The sequence below is a fragment of the Entelurus aequoreus genome, linkage group LG01, assembly GCF_033978785.1.
Source record: "Entelurus aequoreus isolate RoL-2023_Sb linkage group LG01, RoL_Eaeq_v1.1, whole genome shotgun sequence".
Lineage (NCBI taxonomy): Eukaryota > Metazoa > Chordata > Actinopteri > Syngnathiformes > Syngnathidae > Entelurus > Entelurus aequoreus.
The window spans coordinates 66,194,146-66,204,145 of record NC_084731.1 but is presented as its reverse complement, the minus strand read 5'-3'; the positions used below and the strand labels follow the sequence as shown (position 1 = coordinate 66,204,145).

Sequence of the window (10,000 nt, the reverse complement as noted above, 5' to 3'; positions counted from 1 at the left end):
TTGTTTTGCATGGCAGTGATTTGTATGGCTGCTGATGTTGCATTTTCTTGTCACTTCATGACACACCCACACACACACACACACACACACACACACACACACACACACACACACACACACACACACACACACACACACACACACACTCACACACACGCACACACACACACACACACACACACACACACACACACACACACACACACACACACACACACACACACACGCACACACACACACACACACACCACACCCACACACGCGCGCACACACACACTCAGTGTTGAAAATTAGATTTTCCATTATTTAATGTACCAAAAGAATGGTATATGTAGTTTAATTTGATTTATTATAACAAATAATGCACATCAGTGATTTATACTATCTTAGAAAACACTCCATAATGACAACCTAAGTATTAATTAAGTATCACCATGACAACATTAAAATACAGTAGTGTAGTAGCCCTAAGTATTCATTAAGTACCACAATGATGATAACATTAAAATACAGTAGTGTAGTAGACCTAAGTATTCATCAAGTACCACCATCATGACAACATTAAAATACAGTAGTGTAGTAGCCCTAAGTATTCATTAAGTACCACCATGATGATAACATTAAAATACAGTAGTGTAGTAGACCTAAGTATTCATCAAGTACCACCATAATGACAACATTAAAATACAGTAGTGTAGTAGACCTAAGTATTCATTAAGTATCACCATGACAACATTAAATACAGTAGTGTAGTAGACCTAAGTATTCTTTAAGTATCACCATGACAACATTAAAATACAGTACTGTAGTAGACCTAAGTATTCATTAAGTACCACCATCATGACAACATAAAAATACAGTAGTGTAGTAAACCTATGTATTCATTAACTGCCACCATAATGACAACATTAAAATACAGTAGTGTAGTAGACCAAAGTATTCATTAAGTACCACCATAATGACAACATTAAAATACAGTAGTTTAGTAGACCTAAGTATTCATTAAGTACCACCATAATGACAACATTAAAATACTGTATTGTAGTAGACCTAAGTATTCATTAAGTACCACCATCATGACAATATTTAAATACAGTAGTGTAGTAGACCTAAGTATTCATTAAGTACCACCATAATGACAACATTAAAATACTGTATTGTAGTAGACCTAAGTATTCATTAAGTACCACCATCATGACAATATTTAAATACAGTAGTGTAGTAGACCTAAGTATTCATTAAGTACCACCATCATGACAATATTTAAATACAGTAGTGTAGTAGACCTATGTAGTCATTAAAAACGAGGCATAGGTATTATTTAAGACGCATATTTACTATTTTTGGTCACTGTAACATTGCACACAGTTGGAACAGTAACACTGTGTTTGAATAATTGATGAAGTGACTATTTGGGTACCACTCGATCAGTGTTAACCATAGAAACCATTTTTGAGCCGTCAGCGCCCCCTAAAGGGCCGCCAAAAAATAATGTGTTTCTCAGCTCAGGTCTGTTTGTATTTCACGGCTACACAAGTGTAATACACATTTCCACCACTGGTGGCAGTCATGGCAGTATTACACAAACAGAAGCAGTCTGCAGCTCAGAGAGAAGTTTCTTAAGCGCAAAAATGATGAAGCAGTATTTTTATTTGTGCTTCAATTTTATTGGGAAAAAAAAGATTTATTTCTGTTTCATTTGAGTTCAGGGGCCAAATGTTAGTTTGAATGATGTGATTAGAAAATCATGGCATGATAACTTAAAAATAAAGACAGCTTTAGTTGGTCAAGTTTAGTTGGAGCCTCACATTAGTGTGCAGGGGGAGGAGCCTCAGTTTTACATGTCATTAGTGTGCAGGGGGAGGAGCCTCACTTTTACATGTCATTAGTGTCCAGGGGGAGGGGCCTCACTTTTACATGTCATTAGTGTTCAGGGGGAGGAGCCTCAGTTTTAGATGCCATTAGTGTGCATGGGGAGGAGCCTCAGTTTTACATGTTATTAGTGTCCAGGGGGAGGAGCCTCACTTTTACATGTCATTAGTGTGCAGGGGGAGGAGCCTCAGCCAATCCTGTTGGCTTTATACCTTTGCTGGCCTCACAGAATTGCTATTGTGACATCCAGTGGACACATTTAGAACAGCAGTTTCTCTCATTCAAAATATCAGATGATTTCATAACTTCGACAACCTTTTTTTGTTGTTGTAAATATTAGTCAACTCCTCTCATCTCAAAACCTGCTGGTTTGGTACCCAGGACTTTAGACTAAATGATCCTCACTTCACTCTGTGTGTGTGTGTGTGTGTGTGTGTGTGTGTGTGTGTGTGTGTGTGTGTGTGTGTGTGTGTGTGTGTGTGTGTGTGTGTGTGTGTGTGTGTGTGTGTGTGTGTGTGTGTGTGTGTGTGCACATGCAAAGGATGCTGATGCACGCTCGCTTGTTTGACACGTAGGCAAGTAAACACCACATAGATTTTTGTTCATAACTATATTATAACTATATCAAAACATATACACTACCGTTCAAAAGTTTGGGGTCACATTGAAATGTCCTTATTTTTGAAGGAAAAGCACTGTACTTTTCAATGAAGATAACTTTAAACTAGTCTTAACTTTAAAGAAATACACTCTATACATTGCTAATGTGGCAAATGACTATTCTAGCTGCAAATGTCTGGTTTTTGGTGCAATATCTACATAGGTGTATAGAGGCCCATTTCCAGCAACTATCACTCCAGTGTTCTAATGGTACAATGTGTTTGCTCATTGGCTCAGAAGGCTAATTGATGATTAGAAAACCCTTGTGCAATCATGTTCACACATCTGAAAACAGTTTAGCTCATTAAAGAAGCTACAAAACTGACCTTCCTTTGAGCAGATTGAGTTTCTGGAGCATCACATTTGTGGGGTCAATTAAACGCTCAAAATGGCCAGAAAAAGAGAACTTTCATCTGAAACTCGACAGTCTATTCTTGTTCTTAGAAATGAAGGCTATTCCACAAAATTGTTTGGGTGACCCCAAACTTTTGAACGGTTGTGTATCTATATCATAACATATCATATATATATATATCATAAATATATCAAAATATAATTATATCATAACTATATTATAACATAACTATATCATAACTATATCATAACATAATAACTATATCATGTAACATAACTATATCATAACATAACCATATCATAACATAATAACTATATCATAATTATATCATAGCTATATCATAACATATAACTATTATAACATATAACTGTATCATAACATAACACCTTTATCATAACATAATAACTGTATCATAACTATATCTTAGCATATAACTATATCATACCATAATAACTATTTCATACCATAATAACTATTTCATAACATAATAACTATATCATAACATAATAACTATGTCATAAGACATAATAACATAACATAATTATATCCTAACAATAACTATATCATAACATATAATAACTATATCATTACACAGAACTATCTTACAACTATATTATAAAATAACTATAGCATAACATAACTATATCATAACTATCTAATAACATAACTATATCATAACCATCATAACTTATCATAAATAGGTAATAATTATATCATAACATATAATAACTATCTCATACATACATCATAACATATAATTATATCATAACTATTTAATAACTGTATCATAACACAACTATATCATAACTATCTAATAACATAACAAACCATAACTATATCATAACTATATCATAACATATCATTACTATATCATAACATATAATATATAACAACTACAGTATATAATAACTATATCATAAAACTATCATAATTATATCATAACCTAATAACTATATCATAACATAATAACTATATCATAACTATATCATAACATATAACTGTATCATAACATAATAACTATATCATAACATATAACTATATCATAACATAATAACTATACCATAACATGTAACAAAATAAATATAACATAACATAATAACTATATCATAATAACTATATCATAACTATAGCAGAACATATCATAACTATCATAACTATATAATTACATATAACTATGAAATTATGAAAATATTCATAATTGTATGTTATAATTAGGGCAGCACGGTGGAACAGGGGTTAATGCATGTGCCTCACAATAAGAAGGTCTTGGGTTTAAAACCAGGCTCGGGATCTTTCTGTTTGGAGTTTGCATATTCTCCCCGTGACTGCGTGGGTTCTACTCCGGCTTCCTCCCACCTCCAAAGACGTGCACCTGGGGATAGGTTGATTGGCAACACTAAATGGTCCCTAGTGTGTGAATGTTGTCTATCTGTGATGAGGTGGTGACTTGTCCAGGGTGTACGCCGCCTTCCACCCATGTGCAGCTGGGATAGGCTCCAGAACCCCCCGCCACCTCAATAGGGACAAGCGGTAGAGAATGGATGGATGGAATTAGGGCTGCATTAATTGATTGATTGGGAAAAAAAAGCTAAGATTGATTTATATGTTGTTTTGATTAATCGATTAATGAGTGTAACTAATAAAAATTTATCAAATCCGGAACTTGAAATAGAGCTGGTGTCAGAGTGGGATTCTTTTTTAAAGAATTATTGATATTATTAATGCACACATCATTTCAATATTGATGTGTATTTATGATAAACAATCAATTATGGCAAGCAGACACAATGTTTATTTCAAGTGTTTTTCCCGTAAATATGTCATTTGTTTGATCTTATTTCATAACAGAACCATTTCCTTTGTGGATCAATAAAGTTTGTCAAACTCATCGATGGATTATTGGATGACCAGAATAATCTAATATTATATTTTTATTTTTATTTGTACAAAGTATTACAATTTTTATTCGTTACCTATTAGAAAATGAAAGAATACATATTAAGGAAAACATATTTAGTTGAATTTAGTTTGATTGTTTGTAAATGATAACTATAAAACTGACCTGTAAGAAGAAACAACTATTAGGAATATTTCATTCAAAATAAAATGAATTATTAGATTCATTTAAGTACAAAAAACATTTGAGTTATATTATTTTGCTTGCTTAATGAATATAACGAATACAATATAACTAATACAATTCAGACCTAATGAGTGCCTGGAACTTTAAACACACATACTTAGTTTCCACACGCTCACTGCAATAAAGCGAACATGAGAGCGGTGGCGTGTGGCTGCTGTGATTTATTTTATTTTACGTCATCTTTTAAAAAATGCAATTTCAATGTTGATGGTGGGAATTTATTAGCAAGCAGACAAAATGTTGATTTCAATTATTTCCCCTAAAAAAACGCAGCGTGTTTTATCTGATCAAAAGTTTAAGTTAAAGTACCAATGATTGTCACACACACACTAGGTGTGGCGAAATTATTCTCTGCATTTGACCCATCACCCTTAATCACCCCCTGGGAGGTGAGGGGAGCAGTGAGCAGCAGCTTACTCCATTAAATGAACTAACACATGACTAAAATAATGGATAGCTTCAAGCCAATAACACAAAGTACTTAAAACCAGGGTTCTTAACCTTTTTACCCCCGGGGCCTGGGGCCCACTCCAATATTAGCACAGAATTAGTCATCTTACTCTTCATTTAATCATTATTTTTTGACATAATTACAGTTTACTACCTTGTCAGATGATATAAAACCATGTGTTTATTCATTATTATTTATTTAACACATAAACCTTAGGCTTAGGTCAGGCTGATTAGAAGAAATAACTGATGAAAAATACATTTACATACAATTATGTTGTGCTAAAATAAATCAACTAAATTAATATTAAATATGTTTCTTAACTAAACTGTCAATCAAATTAAAGTGCTAATGAAAATACAACTTCACCACTTTAGTCATAATTTTTGCACTTTAAGAAACTTCTTTATGACTTTAGCTCCAGACTTTGTTTGATGTTGTCATGACTGCCACAAGTGGTGGAAAAGTGCATTACAACTGAGTACCGCTGTGAGAAACAAATATTAAGGGTTAAGAAACAATGCTTAAAACAATAAAATAAAATAAAAAGATTAATGGTAATGATGCCGTTTCTTGCTCTGTGCATAATTAGCAGTAATAATAATCATCATCATCTGGCCTTGTTTTGAAGAAATGATTGAATAATAGACATTATTATTTAATAATAGACACTCGCTGCCACATGGAAATTAAATATTCGCTCATCTTCCCTTTTCTCTGCAGAACGCCAACAAATGGAAAATTGTCGACGAAAAGTCCTCGCTCCCACTGACACTTTTCCACGGACACGCTGGTGACAGCGAGACGTGGAAGTGGACCCTTGACGGCGAACAATGGCCCCGAGGAGACGCGGGCGAGGGACCAAGAAGGCAGGCGGACGCAGCCAATGAATGTTTTTCTTTCTTGTTTACATAATAAGCTGGGTCACGTGACCCCCCCTCCCCCCTCCCCCCAGAGGCCCAATCACACGCTTCTTTTGTGGATAAATGGACTACGGCACGGCCAATGGCGACGCTTTGCGGGAAAGGAACCATCTTCTTCTCACGCTTTCAACTCTTATTTTGTAAAGGAAAAAAAGGAAAAGTGTGACAAATTGGGATCTCAGCCACGTTGAAAAGATTATTTTGTGCAGAAATTATCTTTGATTGTTTGTATAGTTTGTTTGTGTATTTGTTGTGTCAACTCCTGTGGACAATAAACTTTTTTCTTTTTCTTTTTCTTTTTTACAGCTTGCTTGCTTGATAAATAGTTAATACTTGACTCATTCTGGAAGTAAAACTGCGCATGCGGTGATAAAATAGGATCAAATAATTCATCAGAAATATATATATTATTGGTAATATTGGTAATGAAACATTTGTTGCATATAAACTTGAGTTTGACTTGATAGTTGAGTATTTCAGGAAAGAAAAGGGGGATGTAGTGATCAAACTAAAAAGGATATATATTGATAAATATATTTACTGCCTATTCTAATACGGTTGAGCTTTTTGGGAAATGGGTAAAATAATGCTTTTAATTATGGCCTTTATTTTTGACAAGAGAAAGTACATTTATGATTTTTTTTTTATTGGGTTAAAGTGCTGAAGTTAGAAAAAAAAAGGACATAAATGTATTGTTATTAATTACACATGGTTTTGTAATTAAAGCATTTAGGCATCTTTGCAATTTGAGTATGACTTTATGGTTGAGTCAGGGTGTAGTGTTAACATTAACATTATTAATTATGTTTTTTTCTTCAATAAATAATTTATTATATTATCTATGAACCAAAATATGAATTAATTGCTGCCTAGTCTGAGTATATAGTTGAGCCTTTTGGGAATGTTGTGCTGAAATAAAGATGGTAATAATTAAAAACACAGATAAGTAAATGTACTATTATTTTGAAAAATAACATGTTATAGTGTGAGGAGGCGCTGGAATTAAATAAATGAAAACATTTTGATAATCCATAACTCAGGATGTGGTTTGGAAATAAATAAATAAATACAAATATATTAAATGTATAATTTTGTCCAATCAAAACCATTTTGTATTTTTGAATATAAGATTGCTGATTGCTGCACGTGTGTTTGAATATGCGCTCGAATATTTTGGGACACAAAAGGAAGACGTGGGCGCTGAGAAAGAATAACGACTATTTGTTGCAAGAAATAGAATATATCCATTTCAAGTGAAAACATTGACGTCATATAAATGTTGCTATACTGTGTACACTATAGTGTAGTGCAGTGGTCCCCAACCACCGGACCGCGGCCCGGTACCGGTCCGTGGATCGATTGGTACTGGGCACAAGAAATAAAAAAATATTTTTTATTTTTATTTTTTTTAATTAAATCAACATAAAGAACACAAGATACACTTACAATTAGTGCACTAACCCAAACAAACTCCCTCCCCCATTTACACTCATTCACACTCATTCGCACAAAAGGGTTGTTTCTTTCTGTTATTAATATTTCTGGTTCTACATTATATATCAATATAGATCAATCCAGTCTGCAGGGATACAGTCCGTAAGCACACATGATTATATTTTTTAACGAGGGGAAAAAAAAATACATATATATATATATTTTTATTTTTTTAAAACCTGTATTTACCTTTCAGCATTAATGGCGCCTTCACAGATGTGTAAGTTACCCATGTCTTGGGCACTAATACACCCCCATACCATCACAGATGATGGCTTTTTAACTTTGAGCCTATAAATATCCGGATGGTTCTTTTCCTCTTTGGTCCGGAGGACACGACGTCCACAGTTTCCAAAAACAATTTGAAATGTGGACTCGTCAGACCACAGAACACTTTTCCACTTTGTATCAGTCCATCTTAGATGAGCTCAGGCCCAGCGAAGCCGACAGCGTTTCTGGGTGTTGTTGATAAACGGTTTTCGCCTTGCATAGGAGAGTTTTAACTTGCACTTACAGATGTAGCGACCAACTGTAGTTACTGACAGTGGGTTTCTGAAGTGTTCCTGAGCCCATGTGGTGATATCCTTTACACCAGGGGTCCCCAAACTACGGCCCGCGGGCCGGATCCAGCCCCCCAGCATACAAAATCCGGCCCACAGTTAAAAAAATAAAAACAATTTAAAAAAAAAAAAAATCTTTCCTTTCTAATCTATTTTCTACCGCTTGTTACTCTTGGTGTCTCCTAGTCGCTCAGGCAAATCATATTGTCTAAAAATGAATTTTCCCATCGATAACGTGACAATGTTAAATGTTGATGAACATCAATGTTAATTGATGTTAAATGACAAAACGGATTATAAAGACAATGTATATATGTATATATACGTACACACACACACACACATATATATATATATATATATATATATATATATATATATATATATATATATATATATATATATATATATATATATATATATATATACACGTACACACACAAACATATATATATATATATATATATATATATATATATATATATATATATATATATATATATATATATATATATATATATATATATATATATATATATATATATATATATATATATATATATATATATATATATATATATATATATATATACACAGCCTGGCCCCCGGCCAAATTTTTTTAACCCAATGCGGCCCCCGAGTCAAAAAGTTTGGGGACCCCTGCTTTACACACTGATGTCGCTTGTTGATGCAGTACAGCCTGAGGGATCGAAGGTCACAGGCTTAGCTGCTTACGTGCAGTGATTTCTTCAGATTCTCTGAACCCTTTGATGATATTACGGACCGTAGATGGTGAACTTCCTAAATTCCTTGCAATAGCTGCTTGAGAAAGGTTTTTCTTAAACTGTTCAACAATTTGCTCACACATTTGTTGACAAAGTGGTGACCCTCGCCCCATCCTTGTTTGTGAATGACTGAGCATTTCATGGAATCTACTTTTATACCCAATCATGGCACCCACCTGTTCCCAATTTGCCTGTTCACCTGTGGGATGTTCCAAATAAGTGTTTGATGAGCATTCCTCAACTTTATCAGTATTTATTGCCACCTTTCCCAACTTCTTTGTCACGTGTTGCTGGCATCAAATTCTAAAGTTAATGATTATTTGCCAAAAAAAATGTTTATCAGTTTGAACATCAAATATTTTGTCTTTGTAGCATATTCAACTGAATATGGGTTGAAAATGATTTGCAAATCATTATATTCCGTTTATATTTACATCACACACATTTTTGGCTATGTTTTAGTTTTTCCTCTGCGTTTGTCTTAGTTTCCTGTCAGTGCTTTTATTTTGTCTTCATTTCCTGATTATGTTCCCTGAGTGTTTTGTCCCCTCAGCTGTGGCTGATTGGCACCTGGCCACACCTGGTGCCAGTCAGCCAGCTGCTATTTAAACCTGTCCTGCCCTCCAGTCACTGCTGGATCAATGTCTTTACAATACTTGTCACTTACCTTCTACCTATTTGTCATTGTAGTGTCTACCTGTCAATGTCACTACTACCTGTCACTATACTTCGTGGTAGCTCTGTCTACTTTTGTTCA

At 34.0% G+C, this 10,000-nt stretch overlaps 1 protein-coding gene across 3 annotated transcripts in view; it reads left to right on the top strand.

Moving 5' to 3' along the window:
• LOC133636426 (twist-related protein 2-like) overlaps window positions 1-6,574 on the top strand; it is a 59,300-nt gene extending 52,726 nt beyond the window's left edge. For 2 of the 3 annotated variants that reach the window (XM_062030410.1, XM_062030420.1), the window contains one exon: window positions 6,205-6,570. The gene's annotated coding sequence lies outside the window, so the exon portion shown is untranslated. Of the gene's footprint in view, window positions 1-6,204 lie in introns of all 3 variants that reach the window. The other variant, XM_062030427.1, reaches the window with a different exon arrangement.
• The last annotated feature ends 3,426 nt before the right edge of the window (window positions 6,575-10,000 follow it).